The following is a 26,056-nucleotide window of genomic DNA, read 5'->3' as shown; positions in this document are numbered from 1 at the left end:
ACACACTCATTTTTGTTAGGCATAGAGAGATTGTAATTTGCTCTCAATCACAGGCTGTGTTGAGCGTCATTGCCGAGACTCGAACCCGGTTCTCCAAATTTGAAATGGACCGCCCAAGCTGTTAAGCAACTTTCTGTAAATGTAAATGTACCAATATAGGCAGTGCCAATATAGGCAGTGACACAATCCCAACACGGTTTAAGATAAAGTGCATTCAAAATATAGCTTTTAGTAATACCCAGACTGTAAGTGTGTACATTTTTTATAACTGTCTTTTGAAAGCACACACTTCACAGTTTAGCTGATAGCTCCCTTATGATACCGGTTTGCCGGCAGCCTTTGTGCTTGCAGATAGACCCGTTGGGGCACATTTACCTTTCTTTCAGGCAAGCAGGCACCCTGGCAGGAATGCTTGTTTAGCTGTCTGCCCATCTCTGTTTTCAGCACAGCACAGGAGCCTCCCTGGCTTACACTTCAGCTGAGAGATATCGATAATTGGATCCCTCCCACTTCGACCATTAGTTTCGAGATGAGACACCGTGCTATGTGTGACAGCTGGTTCTGCAGTGGGTCTGCTGGGGGAGGGGCCTTGTCTCTGTGATATCAAACTGTATCTGTAAGCTGCCCTCCCTCCTTCACCTCTCCAGGCTCTTCTGCATCCTATCTCTGTGCATCTATGGGTAAATATATGTGACACCCTATATGTATGTGCTGTATTGAAGGTGGCAAGTATTGCATGACAGTTATGATTAAATGTGTACATTATTAAACTGTTGCATGTGATGTGGCTGGATTCATGCGTGTGGGCCTCGAAGACATATACCATACACACCCAAAAATGTGAGGATGTATGCGCCTGTAAATGATGTACTACACATCCCAGAATGCACTGCACTGGAAACAGTGGAATGGATAGTGGATGTATCTGCTCCTCCTCATAGGTTCGCATGTTTAGTTCCCCTGCTTGCTGTTCCTTTTTATAAGTCTAAAACAATATACAACCATTTTGTCACTAACCTGGTGATGGATGATGCTGATGTGGTCAGAGATATATCTATGTTGGACATTCCTGCCACTGCTTGGGGTAACAAGGTTCTCCATCTGGGTGGTTGATGCTTCATTCGAGGGCCCCCCTCGGGCCCACATGCTTCTGACACTTCCTATATCCTGTTAACCATCTTTAATTCCTTTCAGGAGCTAAGGGTGTCCACCGCTTTCAGATTCCTTAAATTCCACAGTGAGCCGACCCCCACAGCATTTAAGACTCCTATACTCTAATTGATATTCCCCTATTAGTAGCCTCTGGCGTTGTGAGTGAAGACTTGCCAAAACTGGTCTTTGTATGCCACACACTCCTCTACGAACATGGCGAATGCCTACTCACTAAACATATTTCTGGGTTTCCTGCTCACTACCTTATATTTTGTGTAAGAAATTGGGTTACTGGTTGAGGGGGGTGTAACCCATCTCAAGCATCAACCCCAATACATGTCAGGGCAAGGCACAAGCCAACCCTCAATTAACCTGTGCTGAACCCTCTAGTAGCTTGCCACAGAGCAGTCAGGCTTAACACAGAGGCAATGTGTAAAGTATTTGTGCAATACTTCAAACAGTAGTGGAGCGTATACATCACACAAAAAGATCACATACCAGGATAGAACATTAGAGTAATTTTTCATAAATAAAACAAGACTAAAATGACAACAAATGTAATCAATAGAATTGAAGATAGATATGCAATGTTAGGTTTCAGAGAAAATAGAGCCAAAAAACATAAATAGCCAACTGTGGATATCTGGTCACACCTGAGCAGGACATAGTCACAAATTCAGGACAACTGTGATGGAGTGTGGGCTTGCTGCAGGTACCCAGTTAAGCCCGCTGAGCAAAGTGCCTTAAATCACAAAAGGATGTGAGGGTCCATGTTGCAGATGTGTAGATTGGCAGAAGCAATGTGTTGGTTCTGAAATGTGGCGAGGCTGCGATGCGTGGTCCTGCATTGTTGTTGAGGATCCCGTCGATGAGGGCTTGCAATGCAAACTCTGGCATCTAGGATGTATTTTGCATTCGGGGTGATACATAGTTTCTGAAGGGATGCTAGGCTGCGATACAGAGTCCATGATCATCGTTGAGGCTGTCTTCAAACAGAGACGTGACGACTGCGCTGAGGGTGCGTCACGCAGGAGCGGTTCTGGAGAGGCTGCAGGCTGGTAAGGCAATACAGGTCTTTGCTACAGGGAAGATCCATGCCACAAGGACGAAGCATCAGTTCTGCTCGGGTTTGTGCCATCCAGCAGAGGAGATCAATTGGTTCCACTAGGTCCACAGAGGCTGGGAGAGCCCCTTAGGGTCATTCACAAGAGTCCAGGACTCGCAGGGTAGACTCATAAATGTCCAGGTGCCAGTGTAAGGTAGTTGGAGCCTTAGGTCCCTGAGCCTCAAGTCAGGAGGCTGGCTAACTTGCCTTGGAGTCACTATGGTGGTCCTGGGTTCAAGTGATGTCGGTCCAATCCTTCCCATCCAGGCAGCAGGTCAGAACAGCAGCGCAGCAGCCATTCAGAGCAGCAGTCCAGCAGAGTTGCAGTCCTTTCAGCAGGACAGCGGTCCACCTTCCTGACAGAGTATCCACAGGTCCAGAAGTGTACTGAAGAGTTGGTGTCTGAGGTCAAGTATATATATCCGGTTTTGCCTTTGAAGTGGGAGAAACTTCAAGAGATGTCATGCCTTCCTGGCCCTTGCTCCAGACTAAACACAGTGGGCATGCAACCCTTTGTGTGGAGGCAGGACACAGCCTATTCAAGTGTAAGTAGGGTTTTGCCCGGCTCCACCCGCCCATCCAACCAGTGATGGTCCAACCAGGCACACCTAGGCTCCCTATTGTGTGTGGCTGTCTAGGAAGAATACATATAGCTCAACTGTCAACTACACTCAATCATGTAACGCAGAGACAGGCAACAGGCACCAAATGACTAGGCAGGAAATTGCCAAATTGCTAAAAGTGCCATTTCCAAAGACACCAATCACTAATTGGTTACCCTTTCCCATTTGGAAGTTACAGCTTATTAAATGCAATAAGGCAATGTTATGTTATGTTATGTTATGTGGGGGTTTTCTATAGCGCTCGGCTACTCCGGAGAGTGTCCCGGCGCTTAAGATCCTTCACTAGACAGAGGTGTAGGAGAGCCAAGTAACTTTATTGAGTGAACAACAGGGTCTTCAAACACTTCCTGAAAGCGAGCAGATTGCCCGTGGTTCTGCGGGACACGGGAAGGGCATTCCATAACTGAGGGGCGAGAAGTTTAAAAGAGCGCCCGCCACATCTGGCCCGCCTTGTGGCAGGAACCACGGCCAAGGCAAGGGAGGCTGATCTGAGTGGTCTGGAAGGCAAGTAAAAGTTCACCCGTCTCCGGAGATAGGAGGCTCCCAGGCCGTGCAGTGCCTTGAAAGCCAACGTCATTGTTTTAAAAATGATCCGTTTTTTTATCGGAAGCCAGTGAAGGGTGGTGAGAAGAGCGCTGGCACTGGCCCTCCTAGTCAGACCAAAAATGGCATGTGCTGCCGAGTTTTGAACGACTTGAAGGCGAGAAAGGAGGAAATCAGGGAGACCCAGGTAAAGTACAATAGCATAGTCTAAGCGAGCACCGATCAGTGCCTGTACCGTAACTCTTCTATGATCAACTGAAAGAAGGGGCAGAAATTTCCGAATCATCTTTAAGATGGCGAAACATTTGCCCACCAGGCCCGATATCTGGGGTTTAAAAGAGAGGCCATTGTCAATGTGAATCCCAAGATTTTTGGCGACAGCCGAGTCACTTGCTGGGGGAAACATGGCGGGAGGCCACCAGGCCTTCCAACTGGGATCAGGGGGGCTGCCAAAAAAAGTATTTCCGACTTAGCAGAGTTGCACTTGAGGCAGTTCAGCTGAAACCAACCGAAAACTGCCTCAAGGCAATCTCTGATGTTCTTACCATTGAAGTCAGAGCCTTTGTCGCACGTGAAAAGAAGCTGAGTATCATCAGCGTACGACACGATCTGAGCTCCGAGGGCCTCTGCCAGAGCCGCCAATGGGGACATATAGATGTTAAAAAGCGTGGGGCTTAATATAGAGGCCTGAGGCACTCCCACTTCCAAAGGTGGCATCATGGCAGAGAAAGGGGGAGCCCAGACCGTTTGTTGGCGATCGGCAAGGAAAGATTTAAACCAACTGAACACCGACCCCCTTAGACCGATCTCCCAGAGTCTAAAAAGGAGACGGTCATGGGGGACGGTGTCGAATGCCGCCGATAGGTCAAGCATCACCAACATGGCTCTTCCCCCAGCGTCCAAAGTTTCTCTTAAGACCTCAGTGACTTCAAGCAGCGCAGTCTCGGTGCTCATATTGCAATCCCAATGTTATGTCCAGACCTGTCAGAGCTGCAGACTTTTGAACTGAGGAACCAGGTTCATGTCTCAGGGTCGGCTCGACAACCAGTATTTCTGGGCAAATCACTCAATCTTTTTGTGCCTTAAAAAGAATAAAACATTGAGGTGACCTTGTGTAATGTAACTGGTGCTCATGTAAAGCAAGTTTGTGCTGTTTTGGAAAGGGTACTGACTATTCCTGGGTGGAATTGTAATCACGCCAGGGTAATTGCAGTAATTATGTAAGAAACTGGGATGTTAGTTGACTAAGATGGGAGCCCTTGTCAAGCTGCATCAACAATCCTTGTCATGGGTAAGGCACAAGCAAACCCCAAACTAACCTGTGCTCATCCTTCTAGAAGCTTGGAACAGAGTTGTCAGGCTTAACTTAGAGGCAATGTTTACAGTATACGTGCAACACTTCAAACAGTAACACAGTGAAAACACAAGACAAAAGAATCTCACACCAAATTAGACAAATAGGGTAAAATCTAATAAATAAAACAAACCAAAAACTACAAAAATCCAATCAGTAGGAACGGAGTTATACATTTGAAAAATATGTTAGGTTTAAATGGCACCTAAAGCCATAAGGTGTCAACTGGGGGTATCTGGTCACGCTGGACCAGATCAAAATCACACTTTCAGGCTAACGGTGGTGAAGCGCTGGTTGCATACAGTAACCAGTTAGCCCCGCTGAAATGTACCTTCCCAAAGTCTATGCCAAGAGTCCCGTTCACGTTGGAGAGTGCAGCGTGGAGCAAGCAGAGTGTTGCAGGAGGCTGTCTACATAGCGCAAAGATCCAGTCAGTGTTGTGGGTGGGCATTGCAGTAGCTTTATGCTGGCACTCCCCACAAGTGGTCAAGACTGCAGTGTGAAGAGACATGATGGCAGAGCTTCATGCTGATTTGCAGTGCGAGTGATGAGGTCTCAGTGAAAACAGGCCTACTTTTGGTCACGAAGAGCCCAAAACAATGATTTCAACACTCTTGACCCTCTCTAAGAGGAATACACAAAGCTCAACTGTCAGCTACACCCAATCATGTGACCCTGGTAAAGTCTACAGGCACTAAATTGCTAAGGCAGGAAAATTACAACCTTCTAAAAGTGCAATTTTCAAGGTTTTAATTAAAAATCTGAGTACATCATAAGTTAGATTATCTTCGTACAGTTCCTAAGACAACAAACATGAACTTTTTACATGGTTCCATTTGGAAATTGCACTTATAAAAAGTAATAAGGTAACTCCAATGTTATCCTAAGCGAGAGGTTGCCTTGCAGTAGTGAAGAACAAAGTTAGGAGTTTTTCACCACCAGGTCATGTAAAACTTAAAAGTACATGTCAAACTTTCTAAATACACTGCACCCTGGCCGGTCCAGGACCTACCTTAGGAGTGACATATATGAAATTAAAAGGAAGGTTTGGACCTGCAAATGGTTTATTCTGCCAGGTCGAAATAGCACTTTATAATTGCACACATAGGCTCTGCAATGGCAGGCCTTAGGTATGTATAAGGGGCTACTTAAGTGGGTGGCACAATCAGTGCTGCAGGCCCACTATTAGCACTTAATTGACAGGCACTGGCTACATGTGGTACCACTTTACTAGGGATTTACAATTAAAATAAATATACCAACTAAAGTTTACCCAGTTTTACCATGTTTTAAAGAGGGAGCGCATGCACTTTAGCACTGGTTAGCAGTGTTACAGTGTGCAGAGACCTAAGGCCAGCAAAAAGAAGATCAGCAAAAATGGAGGAGGAAGGCAAAAAGTTTAGGGGAAGACAACCCTAAGGTTGTCAGGTCTAACACATTCTGTGTTACTCTTTGACATGGAATTACCGATAATAAGACAATAGCTCCTGCTTGTGCAATTAAGAGTAATTTCGGGAAAAATCCTTCACACATTCAGCTAGTATGAGCGGCCACTGGTACGTGTAATTCAAATTCTGTGCATTTATTGCTATTTCATAAAAAGCCTCCTCACATCAATTTTGGATGTAAGAGTGCTGGGTGTAGGTTGGGGAAAATCCTACCCCGTGAGCACATTCAGCAAGTGCGAGCGGATGTGCGTGCTCACTATTTGTGTTCTGTTTAATTTAGAGCTATTTCTTAGTTCTAAATGCATCCTTGTGTCCATTTTGGATGCAAGGAGTCATTTTTGTGCTCAGAAAAAGCGCTAAACACAGAATTACTCTTCTTGTGTAATTCTCTGTAATTTTGAGGAATTCTTAGGTAATTTCGTGTGATCACACTACACAGAATTATGCGATTACGTGTAAATTGATATATTTATTAACTACTTCTTGTACACCAATAGTTGCAATTTGATAATTGTGACTCCTTACTGTTACAATTTCCAAATAAGAATTCACTATGTTAGTTGGTCAGACTCTATGGGTTTACAGTGTTTAGTGCTGTTGCATAGAAACATAACCAAACTCAGGGCAGCTGGGAGCAGCATCTAGGAGACAATTACTGATTGGGATACTCAAGGGCTCTCTGCTTCCCATGGGTCCTGAAGCTCTGTTAAGTAGAAAACTCCCATGAACAGAGTGCCTGAGGAAAGAGACTTATCCGTCACCTGGACCCTCAGGGAATATGTCTTTAAATTAGGACGCTGGAGTATTGTGTTATCTTGTTTATTCTGTGTTTTTTAAACGTCTGGTTGGATTTGGCCACAGAGGGCCCCATTAAGCAGTATAAAAATGGTGACATCCAGGTAGCAATGAACAGCATCAGCGGCAGGGGATATGCTGTGAATGTGTTAGGTGAGGTGTTTAATCGGTGGAGATTGACCGTCTTACTTCCTCAGGTAGGTTTTTCAGTGATCACTTTTGTTAAACCTCAGGCTCACTAAAGATATGCGAGAAATGTCCAGGCCACCCTACAACCGTGATCAAAGCTTGTGGGGAACTGGTAAATATATTGTAACACAAATCAACACAATAAAATCACTGCTCTTGATCTGACCCACTTGTGACTTCTCATGGTTCCACCAGGATGTCATTCCCTCTGCTCACCGTGATCATGGTAGCATCATGGAGCGCAAGTAGCTCCAACAACGAGTGTTTCATAAGACTGTGTGCACTGAGACCATGAGTCCAGCAACAGTGAACAAAGAAGATGGGGTTATATGTAGAATCTACAAACCAACACAGACTGGGGGGTGCATGGGAACTGGATATGGTAAACAGTGTTTACAACGCTGCCATTACATTGCGTTCCTTTACAACGCGGTCATTACAACGACTGCATTGTTAGGACGCGATGCCTTTACATCGCAAGTCATTAGATCGACTTGCTGTAGGGGGCGTTCTAACCTACGGAATAGTATAATTTACTATTCCAACACCTTTCCTACTGTTGAGTAGGCTGGAGTTGGAATAGTAAATTATACTATTCCTAAGTCCGGTGCGCCCCCTAAAGGAAGTCGATCTAATGACATGCGTTGTAAAGGTATCGCGTTCTAACAAAGCGTTGTAAAGGAACGCAATGTAATAGCATGCATTGTAACATGCTATATTCCTGGAAATACGGGTAGAGACAGCTCACTCCCACTGGCTGTCATGATGGAAAAACTGACTCCCGGTGGAAAATATTGCCCTCACCAGGGAATACCGAAGAACCCAAGATTTAAGGCGATGCAAGGTGCAACAACTAGGCATTAATTAAAAAGTACTAATTGTACAAATTGTCACGGGTCATAAAAGGATTCCATATTACATTTTCTATTTCGCATAAACACCCTGTGATGAAAGTGAATTCCACAATAAACTATCTCAGCACTGCTATAGGTGGAAAGTCCAGTACTTTTCAAAGAATAACATTGGAATCTAAAATAACTATCACCCTGCAACGCTATGTTTTGTGTGTATAAAAAAAGAAAACATTGAAGCGAGCATTCATTATGTCAGCTGGGAATTCAAAAATATCTTCTGATATAAAAATATTTTGTCCTAAATATTGTTTATGAAAATAATGCCATTTGGTGCAGATTTTATCTTATTACCTCCAATGGGGTAATGTTTTTGTAAACAGCATTTAGGATACAATCTCCTGTTGGATGACATTTTGGTTAGATATTATGGCACTGTGTCCCGTCGCATGTGGCACACTTCGATATTTGCATCAGTTTTGTCCTCGATTCTGGAGACATTTCCTTTTTTTTATTACATTTTTTTAGTTTTCCAAAGTCAGAAGGTCAAAGCTGACTTTGACTTGTAAAGGCCCTAACAGGGCACAAACGTTGAGCACGCATTTTGTAGTACAAACATAGGTGCAGAAAGTAAGTGGAAAAACATAGTAGGGATAGTATACCTTAATCCAAAAATAACTACGTCTCATTAGATTACAAATGCAACAGTTCAAAATAAGATAAGCGGAACACCTCACTGCCACATTATACACGATTTTTTAACATACCCCATAATTTTCGGAGTCGATCCATAGCTGGCTCAATTTTATACACTGCTCCATAAATCCCAGTTAAATCGTGTCAAGATTTGATCTAATCTTTTAATAGAGCGGGCGCCCCTTGCTTTAGCCAGGGCCAGCTCTGACTCATATGTTTGTTGAAAAACAGCCCACCGCTCATCTGCCCCAGGAAGAATGAGGGAAACCTTTGCTCAAGCGATGCTAAGCCTGGCAGAGACAATTCCCTCTCAAACTGATGTCCAATCCATTTTGTGCCCCAGAACAATGTCCTAAAAGAAAAGTTGTGCATCATATCCAAGACAAAGAGTTAAGTGTTGGGTCTCCTCTGCTCAGAAGTCTTGCACGTTTGGGCAGGTTGCAAACACGTGTGAGATATATGTTGCATAGCACCCGCACTTGCGGCACTTGGCTATTCTGCCCGGTGTATAATACAGCATGCAGAGTCTCTTTAACTGTTGCAGCCTTAGATTAATAGAATGAACAATGTCATCAATAGTCCCTAAAGCACTTAAAACGTCTGAGGCAAGAATTTCATTGGGAAGCATCTTACTCCATTTGGCTGCGAGGGCAGGACTGCGATCGATCCTATATTGGCAGAACTCTTGATAATTGGTACTACTTAACGATTTCTGAGGCAACTTATGAAAATAAGAAAGTACGTCAGAGCTGCCCAATTGAGATATAATCTTCCATTCAGATATAAAAAAATAATCCCTTATCCATAGGTGTTTAAAAAAGAAATGGTGAGGGAGATCAAAAGAGACCTGGAGGCCAGCAAATATGCGAAATCCATTAAGGTCTTAGAGTTGGCCCACAGGCTACACCCTGTAGCACCGCCAGGCCTTACCCACGACATCGTAGAATATAGCGGGGAATGCAGGATTATCCCACAAAGATGTCTCCCAGTGAATCAACAGGACAGAGGGGCTTATTTACAACTTTTGCGTCATTTTTAACATCGGAAAAATTATGTATGGGTAGCGCAAGGGGCTTGTAAATAAGACCCAGAACGGCAGATTTACAAGAAAGTGACGCATCTGCGCCACCATGAGAAACCCTTGTGCCACTCTAGATGCGCCGTATTTACAATACGGTGCACCATGGTGAAAGGATTGACAGATGCGTCAGAAATTCTGACACATCTGTCAATGCAAAAGTCACGCATTGCTGGAGTTGTGTTGCAAGCACTACGCAACTCCAGCAATGCAGGGGGAGGCCTATCCTCATTGTGCTGCGACACTCCTTACGCTTGTTTCAAGCAGGCACAAGAATTTGACGCAGTGGCATCCTAGAAGTGGCGCAGTGAAATCTTGTAGATTTCACTGCGTCACTTGTATGAGGCTTATTTGCGTTGGAACGCCCACCCTGCATACATTATACCTGACGCAGGCATAATGTGACGCAGGGGTTTACAACGTGACGCATCTCCTGCAGCCTTGCCAGATGGTAGAGCTAGAAGAGCCACATCAATATCACTAATAGTAATATCTTGTTGAAGTATGTAACCTCGGGCTCCATCAGAGTGGGCAGTATGCTGTCCTGAACATTGTGCAAACCCTGAAAAGTTAAACCCTTGAGGCTGACTGTATAGTTCTTGGTAAAAGACCAACAATTGTTCTGCAATGGCATTGTGGTGAGTATAAATCCCATAGCTACCTTTAATGGAATTTTTCTATCGACAATTTGATGAGCGAGTACACATCCCATCTTTTCTCCATATTCATATTGGAGGGCCCGGTGCTTGCCGTAGCTGGCCTCAATATTTTCTCCTAGGGTCCTTCTTAATAAAGACTGTTTTTCGATCAAATCAAGGTATAGAGACTGCTCCTCTGCTCCCTCAGTTATTATTGCGTGAGCATGCTTAATCTCCAACTGTGCAATCAGCTGACTAAGCAGCCTAGTACTACCTTGGTTTTCCTTATTTTTCCTAAGTATAAACTGCAGCGTAATCCCCCTGATAAACGCCTTCATTGCCTCCCATACCACTGCGGGAGAGCAGTACCAACATTCACTTGCAGAAACTCTGCCATAGAGCTAGACATAAGCATATAATAATCTGCATTTGATGAAAGATAGCAAGGTAACAAGAACTAGTGACATACTGGCCTAACTGCTTGTAGATTAAGACACAATAGTATAGGATTATGATCCAAGGTAATCCTAGGCCAGACTCCCATCTCAGCCTCCTGAATCAGACTTCCACTAGTGAAAGCCACATCTATCCTAGAGTACGTTTGTGAGGAGAGGAGTAGTATAAGTAACCCGGCTTGGTTGGATGAAATACCCTCCAGACATTGCAAAGCCTGTGCAGTCGAGCTAATTCAAGAATAGATGACCTTGTTATCACCCTACGCGGAGAGGCAGTATGATATGTTGAATCGATAGTAAAATGTATACCAGTTAAAATCACCCATTATCAGTAGTTCCCCGCTCCTGCCTAATAATTCAAGACAGAGCAAGTCCAAAATCTTGGGATTGCCTAGATTTGGCCCATAGACTATACAAGTCACCCACATACCTCCCCCTCGGATCTGCAGCATATTTCAGCCATTTCAACTCTAGATTTGCATCCACCAGCACAGCTACTCCACATATAGAGACTGTTTGAGATGTACATAGAGCAATATCACACCCAAGATATCTTAACAGCACACGATCCTTATGCGCAAGATGGATCTCGGTTAAGAACAATAGCTGAGGAGTATATATTCTAACCACAAAATAACTGGTGTTTGCGAGGCAGATTAAGACCAAACATTTTATATTAGCCATTAAAAGGACCTCCCACCGAAAGCTTTGGGTAAACCATCCCAAACTGGAGACATTTCCACTGAAGACTTTTTAGACTCCATCTTGGACGCAGAAACATTACATGGGAATTGAGCGACAGGGATTGAGTTTAAAAAGTCTTCTAAGGAAATGTCTCTAGAATCCAGGACCAAACAGATGCAAATCAAGAAACAAAATATCTCACTTCTTATGGTCAATTTTTTTGAATTGGTCAATCAATCAATCAATAAATGAGTTATTTATTTCAGCATCAAACCACTGAGACAACTTTATGACCGAAGAGAGAAACAAAGACAGCAGAGAGACAAGAGAAGTGTGCCCGCTCAGGAGCAGGGACTGATACAAGATCCATGGGGATGCCGGTCCTACTGATGTGTAGGGATGCTGATCCGTAGGGATGTTGGAGTTATAGTTATGTGGGGATGCTATACTTGCTGATCTGTGAGGATGTTGGACTTATGGATCTATGGGGATGCTGGACTTTTGATCTGTGGATATGCTGGACTTGGAGATCTGTGGCGATACTGAATTTACAGATCTGTGGGGATGCTTTCGCTGATCTGTAGGGATGCTGGACTCACTGATCTTTGGAGATGCTGGACATACATATCTCTAAGGATGCTCAACTTACCGAGTTGTAGAGATTCATTCTTAGACATCTGCAGGGATACTGGACTCACAGATCTGTAGGGGTGCTGGATCTACTGATCTGCAGGGATGATGGTGCTGATCTTTGGGGATGCTGGACTTACAGATCCGCAGGGATGCTGGACCAACTGATCTCAAAGGAAGCTGTACTTACTGTTCCATAGGGATGATGGTGTGGATCTGTGAGGATGCAGGACCTACAGATCTGTAGGGATCCTGGACTTAGGGATCTGTGGTGATGCTGGACACATGGATCTGTGGGGATGGGGATGCCAGACTTATGGATCTGTGGGGTTGTTGGACTTACACATCTGAAGGCAGGGCTTTAGCGCTGGTGGCGCCTGATACGACAATGTTTTTGGCACCCGCCCCATGACCTCTTTCTCTATGGATTCCCTCACTACCACCCTTTAACAGTGCCCCTCAAGTCTCCATAACTTCTCTCATGCATTTCTTTTGTTTTATATTGCCACTCACACCAGTGTAAGGTGTCAGAGCACTTTACATCACAAACAAATCACACAGAGGCAATGAATCATAAGTGTGTAAATCAGTGCACAGAACATATTACATCAGACAGAGGAATTAAGGTGTAGGAGTCACAAGTCATCCCTACTGGTAAAGGGTATAGTTTAAGAGTGCTTGGTCTGGAGAAGCACAGAACCCTTTTTGCAACATTAGCATACTGAAAGATGGGGTAAAAAATCGTAACGCTCTAAACTATACCTAGCAGTTGCATGAACCTCTTTGATGATAGTTAATAGCTCACTGTTCTATAGTAGGATTTAGACTTATATGGCCCGATTCACAGAACTAACTTACTACAAAATCCTAAACTTCGGATCAGGGATGCGCTGACCTGGTCACCGGTGCAAGGCTCGTTATCTAGTGAGGTTAGGCCACAGAGAGGGCGCCGCCCAGTGGCTGTTTTCGGTGCAAACGGTTCGGCTTTCATCACTTTTATTACAAAGCCACAGACAAAGATTTGCAACTATCAGGATTGGAGGCGGGAGTTGAAGCGTGTTGAGGACTCTGACAATGCTGTTTTCAAAAGGGCCAAACCAGTGTTAACCAGGAACAGCTGTCTGTATGCAATTCACAAAGTGTCCATGCATTTAATAGGAAATACTCACTATTGCATTTCAGTGACATTATTAGGCTCCATGCTTCTTGATTCCCCAATATTCGCGAAGTGTTCTAACTGCAGCACCCGACAGGGGTCTTGTGGACAGTAAACTTACTTACCGTTGTACTGTAAACAGATTCATTACAACACACATCTCATCCAGTGCTCAGCTACCTGCCTATTTTATCCAGCCTGCACCATCAGCTCCACCCCTGGGATGGGGCATTTGAACACACAGAGAGCATGCCCCTGGGTCAGTGCTTTAGATGGGCCAGTACTCACAGGTACTGTGTACCGGCACTTATTTTTTATCATTCTTAGTACCGGCACTTCTCTACTGCTGTGTAGAGTACCAGTACTCATGAAGGGTAGACGCATTGGCCTCTAGTGGTGGCAGCCTGTCTCTTTGACAGCCAAAGCACTTTTATAGTCCTGAGCTGAGCCCCCGCTGAACTATTCAGAGTGCACTCATTTGCGTGATCTCCGGGTGTTCGCCATCATACTGTGTTGCAAGTAATCAAGGCAGCCCAGTGACAGCACAATGAGGAAGGCCATGGGAAGAAAAGGAGGTTAAAAGGGCTTTAATCCCACCTGAGTCTTTGGTGTGAGTGTCTGCCTATGTTTGTCTGTTTGCCTGCTTATGTGTGCATGTTTTTGTGTATGTGAAAAGAAGGATAAATATTACAAAATAAGGAAATGTTATATTATCACAGTGCTTTCATTTTGTATAACGAATTAACCTGATTTGTTTATAGAAAAAAAATCATGCGTTTTGGTATGTGCTGCAACTAGTATAAAAGTCAAAAAGCATAGGCATGTCTTGCCTTTCGTCCATCCCCTAGCCCTGCCCACCCACCACACTTAAATGAGTACCTGCACTATTTTTCCCCATTTAAAGCACTGCCCTGGTTGACACCGAGGGTTGCAGTGGAACACACGAGAGAGCATGCCCCTGGGCGGCACCAAGGGGGCCAACAGAACACACACAGAGCATGCCTCTGGGTGGCACAGAGGGGTGCAGCGGAACAGCTGAGAGAGCATTCCCCTGGGTAGCACTGAGGGCTGCAGCAGAATACACTGGAGAGCATGGCCCTGAGTGGAACCGAGGGGGTCGTGGAAAACACACTGAGAGCATGCCCCTATGTGGCAAAGTGGGGTGCAGCGGAACACACAGAGAGTAAGCCCCTGGGTGGCACAGATGGGTGCAGCGAACACACAATAGAGCATGCCTCTGGATGGCACCGAGGGGTGCAGCGGAACACACGATAGAGCATGGCCTTGGGCAGGTGCCGTAACGAAACTTGAGGGGGCCCCCCTGCAAAGCACATGGAGGGGGCCGCCCCAACCCCTGGTGGCTCGGCCCACCACCTACTACTTTGCCCTACCACCAAGAAATCTAGTATATTTTGATTTGAAACCTCCAACATTTAAATGAAATGCCTCTATATTGTCTTTCTCTAAGTTCTAATGAGAAAATGGGAAATACTCTTAACATACAAGCTGTGCCATTTGTAACAATACTGTCAGAAGCAGATTATTTAACTGAGGCAGCAATCAGATGAATGTCAAGGGGAGCAATCCTATTGTCTCAGAAACTGTGTATGGCTGAATAAGAAAGAACAACTATGAAGGGTCTGAAATAGAATTGACATTAATGGACAATAACTTGAAACTTTGAAATACAAACCCACACCTGCAGTTCCATAAAAACTGAAAATCTACATGAGAAGTACACAAGATATAACTCAGTATCATGTGAAGGTCAAGAGAAATAGACTGGTGAATTATCTCCATGCCACACATTAGCGACTGTCAAGGGTTGTGCATGATAATAACGTGAACTGAGGAAGCAATTTCAATTTCTACCATCATGTCTTTATTAGTAAGCATTGCAAAACTGACACTCATGGTTTGGAAAATCTCAGGAGACGATCATCAAATTGAAGGCCGACTTTATACAACACTTGTATGGCCTACAGGAGCAATACCCGTCAACCACGTTGGGATTGGGGTAGATAATATTGTACAAAAATATATGGTATCCCAACTGGTATTAGTTAAAGACAATTAGCATTGTACATGTTGGTAACATTTTAAGTAAGGACAAAGGAGACTCATAAGTTAGTCATAGATGTGCCTGTGGCATCGTATTTATCCAAAACAATACAGCGCAATTGAAGGCGCAAACTTGCAATATGGTTCACCTATGACTGTTGCCAGCCTCCAAATGTACCATAATACAGCTGGAACCACATTATTGTCATAACTCACTGTATATACTTATGCACTAGTCACCTTGCGCCGTCTATTTTGCTGTTTAGATTGTCACTTGCGTCGCCACCGTGCACACCACTTGCACCCTTTGAGCACCGAGTACAATTAGGGTTGTACCAATTTGTTCCTTAACAGTGCTGCTACAACTGTAATTTGTTTTACCTTTGTTTTGGATAAATATGATGCCACAGGCACATCTATGACTAACTTATGAGTCTCCTTTGTCCTTCCTTACAATGTTTTCAACATGTACACTGCTAATTGTCTTTAACTAATACTAGTTGGGATAACATATGTTTTTGTACAACGACTTTATATAACAGGCTTGGTCTCCTTCCACCTGAAAATTATATTCTTCGCCATGAAAGCGATGGGTGGGTTGGTGCCTTCAACAGGAGGTGGATCCCGTGGGATCAGATGTTAAAGACATCCTTAATTTCCTCTCAGAATGTTCTGAATCTGGTCTTTGTTACAGGTCAGTAAGAATTTTAGATCTGCATTATCAGCTGGGCGCAATCCTATAGATGGTAAACCGGTGGGTGTTCACCCTGTTGTATGCACACAAAAAGGGTGGTTTGACCATTGAAATCCAGCTAAATTAATCACGCTGTTATGTTTGATTTCTTGCTGACGGGTGTCGGATGTACGTGCGCTACATCTAGCAGGTAGGTTGCTTTCTCCATATGGTGTCTCTTTTATATTCCCAAATGTACTAAGACCATGTCACGCTCCTTTGAGTACCATGCTTTTCCTCACAATGAAAAGCGCTGAGTAGTAAAATGTATAAATGTTTATGAGGAACATACCCTGACACATATGAATGATCCCTTAGGGCCCCTACTTCTGGTACACCAGAAACAGTTCCGCCCTGTATCTACTGATACAGAGGGGTGCAGCGGAACAGATGGCAGAAAAAAAAACACTTCAGGCACACAGTGTTGTGCTAGAAGGCAGGACATTGTCATATTAGAACCAAATAGTAAACACACTAAAAAGAAAAAGTAGGCTTTTCCTGTCCAAGCTACCAGGACTTGAAATATCAACGTCAGAAAGTCCCTATCCTGAAAGGACTTGAAGATTCGCCTTTTCAAGAACGCTACACTGCTTAACAATTGAAATTACCATTGTAAGATTCTGCTTTTTGTAGATTATAATGATTCATATGCTTGGACTCTTGACAATGTAATTATTACTAATTAGCTTATAAAGCGCACTGAAACCTAAACGGTATCCGGGTGCTGAGATAAACAGCAGATTCCAACTAGAATTAGATAAGAGTTCCAGTTCTGGCATGAAGTTTATAAAGCCAGGTTTCGAAGCTTTACTAACACAACTGCTGTGGATCTTCCGCAAAGTTAGACAACGTGTTCCAATGTTGAAGAGCTTTTACTGCGGAGTTGCCTCCCAAATAAATTGCTGAACGTAGCGTTCTGGCTAGAATAAAAAAAGCATGAACTTATGTTGTAGGTTACATGGGCCCTTACCATGTAGGACCCTATGGGCCAAACACAAAGATTTGAAAAATGACCCGCTTGATAATCGATAACCAATTAAGAGAACCCCATCCTAGGGAATCCAAAGGCATCCCCGCGGCCACATTCTGAATAAGCTGTAAGCATATAATGTCATCCTCCATTACATAGGGGCACGTGAGCTCCATACAAGGATATTAAATAACACCATTACAGTCTTCAAATTGTTCAACTGCCCTTTTCTGACCAGATTCAGAGATATGCAGAATTTTATTTGGCAGTCCGGAGATTTGTTAGCCTACAACTCAGCTATTCTGGAGAGAACTAAATCTCCATTTAGCAACTCTATACCAGTATCAAGACTTTCAGGTCTCCCAACTGGCTATCCCTTACCACCTGGCAAACAAAGAATTTCCAACTGGCTATGTGAGAGATGATGTGAAATATGCAAATCTTCCACATGGGCATCCCTACCCTCTTCTGAGACTAGCAGGCCACCTACTTCTCTGTCCCTAACCAGGGTTAGAGATGCACACACATGCCATGCACTACTCAGGTTCACTGCTCCCACAAAGTGTTGGGTATTGATTAGGAAGCTGTAACTCACGTGCCCATCCACCTAGCTCATATGTGGGCAGTCATTTAAGTAGGGCCTAAAGACGTGCTAGATTCCTAGAAATAGATCTTTGGCCGACACAGGCTCAACGCCACCTTGGCTTATCCACCTGTAAGATCAATGCAATCCCTTCTCTTAAATGTATGTAGGAGGTCAAGTGTAACACCAACAATCAAGGCTCTGCTTTTTAGCGAAAAGCTGTTCTATTCAGGGACTTCTACTTTCCTTTTAAAGTTTACATACGGATTGAAAACTCTTAGCAATCAAAGTGCTGCTGTTTGCTAAAAACCCAGCAACAGAAGTCAAACATGACATAAGGTAACTTGTCAGTTCCTTCACCACATCATGCTACGATAAAGGGGATACCATTATGAAATTAGAGGACATTCAGAAGTAATACTAAAAACATATTTTCAATTAACAGGTATGAACAAATGAAAAGATCAACCTCCCAGCAGAGAGGTGTTGAGACTGAGGACCTTGGTATAGGAATTAAAATGATTGGGACAGTCCCGTGTGAGCACCAATACTAAGTAAGCAAAGATAGCGCTGAATACCTTGTAAGAACAAGAACAGGCTTGTGACTTCTGTTAGTATTGTGATAACAGCTGGACAGTGATTATCTAGTCTGCACAACGGTATGTGTTCATTGGCAGTGCTAATAAATACTTCCAGGAGGTGTTCTCTAAAAATGACTGGTGTCAGACCATCTCTTTGACATTAGAAATATTTTCGTTGCAATTTGGATTTACAAACGTCAGTGTTCTTTTTCACTATTGCATGCCAGGTTATCAGTGCTGGAAAGTGCCGTTTTATCCTTTATATATTTAATAACATATGGTTGCCTAATAACCCTGTCAAGAAGTACTGGGAACACCCATGTAAATGATACACTGGTGACTCTCCAATCTTTTCTAATGGCTGGACAGACATGAGATGCCAGCCAGTGTCATATTCATTACTGCAGTGCTTATTTGTACTGTCAATGAACTCAAATGTATTTAGTTCAAAGGGGAATTGCTGCAAACGCTGCAGCACAACCATTGCACTTGTCATATGCAAATCGTCTGCTTGCATGGAAACTGAAGGATTGGAGGCCAACTTTGCGATGCCCTGGCCTCCTCCAAGGAGCTCTGCTCAAAATGCTGTGACAACAAACAAACAATCAGGAGTTCCTAGTGTCACTGGAGCCCTGGCTTAGACCAGCTATCATATATAACTAAAAGGCACCCGCTGGAGACAGCCGTTCCTTTGCCTCCAGTCAGCAAAAATGCGCTCCGCCCTGTAACTTCACCAGTAAGCCGACACACAAACCTATAAATTAATGTTATCAAGTCAAGAAAAAGTGAAGAAAATTAGTGTGGCATCAAAGATTAATGGTGGACGGCAAGGTATGGGACATCCTCTTTGCAACATAATTGAGTAAAACGACATCTATTAAATGCCATTTTGTATATATGGTATTGTACACTATGTGTCATTACATTATTAATTAACATTTATAACTAACAATACCCTCTAAATTGTTTTTGGCGGCTGCATAATACACTCACCTATTTTACTGCGATTGGTACTTGTGACGGGCAAGATGCAAGAGGATATTCTACAACAAACACAGTAACCCAATGTAAAACATTACTAGAACACAAACCAGATACCAGAAGGTTGGTTACTCGCAGCGATGCAAAATAGGGGAATAGTTTTTTCCAGTTTTTATGTTGTTCCAACTCTCTGACTAGTAGTTTGGAAACACCAGGTCTATGGGGTAGTTGCATAAATTTCCGAAGCCATCTTATTTAGTATTGAAACTTGAGGTGCTTGATACCTAGAGACCTATGTAGCAAGCTCCTTAAGCTTATAGACAGTGGGTCTATCTGTAACTAATAAAGTAAAAGAGAACAGCAGTTGATACATGTACATTTTTGTGGCAGTATGTTGAGTGTATCTGTTTTTCAGCTATGTTGTTTTGAAACTCCTACGCCGCATTGCTGTAAGGCAAAGACGCACTACTACACTAAGTAGGCCACAGAGCTGCCGCTGATGTAAATGCTGAGAGCAGCCAAACAACAACCTCTGAGACCCTCTTGCCCTGTGGAAATTTCACTCACTGTTCCCCTCTTCGCACCTTAGTACCATCTTCGGTTCTGTTCAGTGGCACTTCAATGCTTGTTCAGCCTTGTACAACTAAGGTGGTGTTTTGCTGCCTGCGTAAAAGTGGTAAGTTACGCCTCTTTTTCACGTGGGGGAAGTGGGGAGCGTTACTGCTCAGGTGCGTGGTGGGCACAGACTTCATAGCAGAGAAAGCACTGGCAGGGCAAGGAGACTACACCATTTAATTTATGTTTAAAGTATGTTTATTGTGCTGCACACACGGATGAAGAACAATATAATGCGTTATCCACTGGGCGGCGTCAACATTCGGCCTACCAGTGTTGATACAGCTTTTCTATTATCAAAAACAATTGCGATCATGAGGGAAAGCCATAACCTAGCATATATGTACCGGGGATCTTGGCCAAGTGCAATAGTTGGGCAACCCAGGCCCACAGAGCTCAACCCGGAATGAGGAAAATGGGACCCATAGGATCAACGCAGTCCAAGGGCAGAGCCAGCCCCCTCCCTCCAGTGCTGCTTGCCCCGAACCCTCCAAACAAAAAGTCTTCAAACTGCCCACCCCAACTACCCCCCCCCACCCACCCTCCACCCCAATTCCAGGTCCAAACCATACGCACTATAGGTGCTGTTGACTACTCTGTCGACTCCGTAGCGAGATCATCCGGCAGCCGGAGAAGACGCAGGAACCTGGGACAGGTCACTTCCCTGAATTCTGTAGCAAGGAGAGCTAAAAAGGGACGCCACAGGTCAGGATATTTATCCCCCTCCCCCCTAGCCACCAAAGACAGCTTTTCCATCCCCAAAACATTCCAGAGACGGTGTAACAAACCCTGAAAGGTGGGGGTGTGGGCAGAGCGCCAGGACGCGAGTATATTTTGCAACGCAGATCCCAGGGCTATCGCTATCAATCTGCCCCGGTGGGAGCGCAAAGGATAGGTAATAGGATTGGGAGAGCCCAGTAGAACATATGCGGGGAACCTTGGAAGTGTAGTGTCCAGGTGTAGATCTACCTCGTCCAGTACCCTGCTCCAGTAGTCCTGCAGGTGCGGACAGTCCCAAAGCAAATGAACCAGCGTACCCCTCCCACCACAGCCTCTCCAGCACAGCGCCTCTCGTGAGTGATCAATCTCATGAAGTTTTTCTGGGGTGTAGTACCAGTAGTAGGTGATTTTCGTGAGAGTGTCGGTGAGACCCATGTGATGTGTTGAGTGGCGGGCCCTATAGCAAATTCCCTCCCATTCTTTGTTACCCAACTCACGGCCCAGCTCCCTCTCCCACCTTGCTTTCCCTGAGTTGTGGATGTGAGTGTACCGCCCAAGGAGCATACGATAGAGATCAGAGATGAGCTTACGGTCTGACTTCCTTGAGAGCAGCCAATATTCATACGCGCTAAGTTTGCGGTCCGCACCTTCCCTTGTAGTCGCATGAAGGGCCCAGTGTCGCACCTGAAAATAACGCAGGCGCTCCTCTTCTGGCAGATCATATTCTCGACAGAAGGCGTCAAAAGGAAGGACTCCCTCCGCCGCATACATATGAGCAAGAACCCTGCAACCTGCCGGGCCCCATCTCGCGAAGGCAGCTGCATCCATGCCAGGGCTAAAATCAGGGTTATTGAGCAGGGGCGTCAGAGGGGAGGGGAAGGACGTCAGTTCGTGTGCCACATTTACCCGGTCCCATACCTCTAGAGGGGTCCTCGTGATGAACGAGGCATAAAGATTGGGAGGGCGATGCTTCTGCATAAAGGGGACCTCCTGTAGCGTGCGGCCCGCTACTGCCTGGTCTTGGAAGAGCCAATGTTTTTCCGACTCCCATTTACTCCACTCTACTAGCGTTCGTAACTGTGCGGCTTGGTAGTACAGTAACAGGTCAGGGAGGCCTAAACCCCCGTTCTCAGGAGGCAGCATCGCCAGGCGCAGCTTCATCTGCGGACGGCGCCCATTCCAGATGAACTGCGCCAGTTCGGACTGGGTCTGACGGATCCACCCATCCGGAGGCCGCATGGGGATGGCTCTGAACACATAGAGGATCTGCGGCAAGATGGTCATTTTTATCGCCGCCACCCGGCCCAGCCAGGACAGCGGAAGGTGTTTCCACCTGCCCAGCTCGGACCTAATGGTGTGCCGCAGCCTCGTGTAATTGAGGCAAACCGTGGCTTGCAGGGGGTTCGCCAGTTGGATACCCAGGTACGGAACGGCTTCCGACGCCCAGGGCAATGGAAAGAGCCCCTGTAGATGTGATTTCGTGGACTCCTTCAAGGAGAGGTCGAGCGCCACCGATTTGCTGAGATTTATCTTAAATCCCGCTACTTTCGCGAAATCTTCCAGAATGGTCATGCAAGCGGGAGCGAGATTCCGGGGGAAGACAATGAGAGTAGCACATCATCCGCATAAAGGCTGATGGTATGTTCGAAGGCGCCCATTTTGATCCCACGTATCTCAGGCGCAAGACGAATCGCCTGAGCCAAGGGTTCAATGTATAAGGCAAACAGCAGAGGTGACAGTGGACACCCCTGTCTTGTGCCTCGTTCTATGGGAAAGCGTGGTGAGGAGCAGCCATTGACGCGGACCGTCGCTGAGGGCCGTGAATAACAGTTCAGGACCCAAGTGCGGAATCGGTCCCCCAACCCCGCCTTCACCAGAACCTGTTCCAGATACGGCCAATGGACACGGTCGAACGCCTTTTCTGCGTCAATAGCAAGCAGCATGTACTCCCCCTCCGTGCGTGTGGCTTTCTCGATAAGGTGGAGCGCTCTCTTTGTGTTGTCCACCGTTTGCCGCTCCGAGATGAACCCAGCCTGATCCGGCATTATCAGTTTCGGCATCAGTGGAGCCAGACGCGCGGCCAGGATGCCCGTGTATAGCTTCAGATCAATATTGAGCAGTGAGATGGGCCGATAGGCTGCACAATTTGATGGATCCTTACCCGGCTTGGGGATAACCGATATGGAGGCATCCAGGAGATCCTCCGAGATCACTCCCGGCTCCGAAAAGGAATTAAAGAGGGCGGTCAAGAGCGGTGCCACCTGGGCACAAAAGGTCTTATAGAAAATGGCCGTAAAACCGTCTGGCCCTGGGGCCTTTCCCAGCTTAAGCCTGGAGATGGCCGAGATGACCTCCTCTGGTCTGATCGCACTCTCTAGGGCCGCCGCCTGGTCCGATGTGAGGACCGGGAGTTGGACGGAATCGAGGAACGCAGCGCCCGTGGCGTGGTCCAAAGTCTCACCCGTATACAGGGATGAGTAGAAATCGCAAAAAGCGGCTGCGATCTCTCGGTCATCCGTAGCGAGGTATCCCGCGGGTGTCCGAACGCCTTTTACTAAGTGTTGCTGTCTTTTTTCTCTCAGCGCGCGCCCTAGCAGACGTCCGCATCTGTCCCCCCCAGTGTAGTACATATGACGCGTTCTCAACGCCGCAAATTCTGCCCTGTCTTGGTCTAGCGCGCTTAACTGTTTCCGCGCCAGAGTCAGCTGCCTCCAGATTCTAGGCACGCATGTCCTCTGGTGCATTCCCTCCAGCTCCCTGACCTTCTGCGTTAGTTCTTCCCTTTTCTCTGCTCGTGTCTTATTTTCAGCTGAGGTTAAGGCAATAAACACCCCTCGAAGTACCGCCTTCAGGGCTGCCCAATGAGTTGTCGGGGACGTGTCAGAAGTGTTGTTGTGCAGTAGATATTCCTCGATAGCGTGTGTGATTTTCTCGGGTGTTCCCTTGCGCTGCACAAGTGTGTCTCTAAGTCGCCAGCATCTAGAGAGGCGCTGCGTCGGAGGAAAAAGAAAGGTCGCTGTGATGGGAGCGTGATCAGAAAGAGTAGCAACTCCTATATCCGTAGCGGACGTCAGGGCCTTGAGGGAAGAGGAGGCTAGAAAATAGTCCAGTCTGGTGTATGTGCGGTGTGCGTTGGAAAAGTAGGAATAAGATCTAGAAGCAGGGTGGAGGCTCCGCCAGAGGTCTACCATACCCAATTCCCCCAATCTCCTGTGACCTCCCTCCGACAAAGTCCCAGCCGAGGTGGAGCGCTGCACTGATCTATCTAGCGTGGAGTCTAATACCAGATTAAGGTCACCCCCTAGTAGGACATGCCTGTCTTCTGATGCGGCCACTACGCTGAGGGCGTTCTGGAGGAATTTCTCCTGACCCTCGTTGGGGGCGTAGACCGAGCAAACTGTGAAGTCCAGCCCTCCCAGTGAAAAATGGTATGACAGTAACCTTCCCTTTATCTCTGCACCTTTACGCAAGACTTTTCCGCGGAACCTCTGCGCTACGAGAATCGCTACTCCCGCTTTCTTATGCGGGCTGGAGGAGAAAAACTGCTGTGGAAAACTGCGCGCTTTCATCCTGGAGCAATCTTTTGGCAATAGATGTGTCTCCTGTAAGAGACATATGTCAGCCTGCGCATGTTCCAGGCAAGACAACACCGCCCGCCGTTTGATTGGGTTATTAAGCCCCCGTACATTCAGGGAGAGAATGCGCACCTCAGTGTGGGCCATAGATCTGACTCCATCCCTCCCGCCCTGTGTACCATATATCCATCCTTGGGGTCATGTCTAGGTGCCTGCGATGAACCTCCCCAGCAGTGGTTCGCCTCCGCGCCCGGCAAGAAAGTCTCGTGTCTAGAAGTCGTGTTGACTCCCCCAGGACCTGGAACCCCACCCTACCCCCCCACAGAACAGGACATGAGAAAGATGCATTCCCCAACATGTGCCTCCTCTCCAGTCCCTACCGCCCCACAACCCACCCTGTCCCCTCTCCCGCCAAAACCCCAAAACCAGTAACCATGAAAGAAAAAAGTCAAAAGGTCCATCATCGTCCTTCATCTCTCGCAGATGACCGGTCAAATTGTACCTCGGGGAAGAAGGGTCCGACCCTCCCCCATCCCCCCCCCGTCAACCCTCACAAAGGCGTAGATGACCCCCGGTGTTGCCAGCAGGAGAAGCTTCAGCCTCCTGGCTGTTGTGATAACTCAGCGGACACAGCCTATACCCCCGCGCCCGACGGCCACTCTCAATCTCCGTCTTCGGTGGCCGCCTGACGCGCCTCCGATTCCTCTGCTGGCGCCATTGCGACGTTGATTCCCCCTTTCCAGTCTGGGAGGGCGGCTGCTCCTCCTCCGGCGGTGCTTCAATACCCAGCAGCTGACAGGCGTCCCCAAGGGAGCGGAATTGATGGAGCTTATTGGTATTGGTATTATTGGTATAGTAAGGTATAGCCTGCTGCTGAAGATAAGATGTCACAGGCTTGAAACAGCGGCGCTTCTGGAGCGTGAGCGCCGAGAGGTCTTGGTACAGCGTCGGGGAGTGCCCTTGAAACGAGATGGGTTGCTTCTGTCTTGCTTTTTGGAGGATGTCTTCCTTAGTGCGAAAGTCTTGCACACATACTAGAATGTCTGCGGGAAAAGACGATCCAGAACGCTGCTGTCCGACCCTATGCGCCCTGTCAATCGTGAGGGCGGCATCCTCCGGCCGTTCCAGGATATGATTGAAGAGCCCCCTGGTGAATTTGAAGAGGTCCTTGTCTACCTCCGAGTGCGCCACTCCCCGAATGCGCACGTTGTGTCTCCTGGAGCGATTTTCAAGGTCCTCCAGATGTGATTGTAGGTCCACCTGCTGATCGTGGAGGCGTATGATTTCCTGCTGGAGCGCCTCCGTTTCGACGTCCCTGGCATCCTGCTTCGCCTCCACATCCGCCACGCGTTCCCCCACGCCGTCCAGATCCCGCCGTACAGTACGTATCTCTTCTGCAAATTCCTTCTTGAGCGTGTGGATGTCTTCTCAGAGTGTCGTGAAGAGGGACTCGAGGAAGGCCTTCGTGATAGGTTCTGCCCCCTCCCCTCCTTGTTTCATGCGGGTGGTCGAAACCTCCTTAGCTGCCGTGGGCGAGTGCGTTTTCGTGAATAGGTCCTTCACTGTCCGATCTTTGCGGACTTTTGAACTTTGCGCCATGGGGTTCGTGCGGTGGGCGAGGGTGCGTCCGTGCCCAAGCTAAGTCCCAGACCGAGACGTGGAGGGCAGCGATGCACCGCCGGTCGCCTGCCCACGTGTCAGGGCCCTCCACTCAGTGCCGCAAAATGGCGCCCTGCTATGTCTCTACGCCAAAGGGCCACCCCGATGAACTCCGCTGAGCGGCCCGTAGTGAGCCAGAAATAACTGTCAGCCTGGGGGGCCCCTGAAGACCGTCTAGGCG

The 26,056-nt window shown here is 46.5% G+C and overlaps 1 protein-coding gene across 1 annotated transcript in view; it reads left to right on the top strand.

The window, feature by feature from the left end:
* The first annotated feature begins 7,181 nt into the window (after positions 1–7,181).
* The window catches only part of LOC144803878 (olfactory receptor 5AR1-like), a 30,103-nt gene continuing 11,228 nt past the window's right edge, over positions 7,182–26,056 (top strand). The window contains exon 1 of the mRNA XM_078671882.1: positions 7,182–7,217. The gene's annotated coding sequence lies outside the window, so the exon portion shown is untranslated. The remainder of the gene's footprint in view (positions 7,218–26,056) is intronic.

This window comes from Lissotriton helveticus, chromosome 1_2 (genome assembly GCF_964261635.1).
Source record: "Lissotriton helveticus chromosome 1_2, aLisHel1.1, whole genome shotgun sequence".
In the NCBI taxonomy this organism is placed as follows: Eukaryota; Metazoa; Chordata; class Amphibia; order Caudata; family Salamandridae; genus Lissotriton; species Lissotriton helveticus.
Note: the sequence above shows the minus strand (reverse complement) of the source record. Positions and strands in the feature narration are given on the sequence as shown.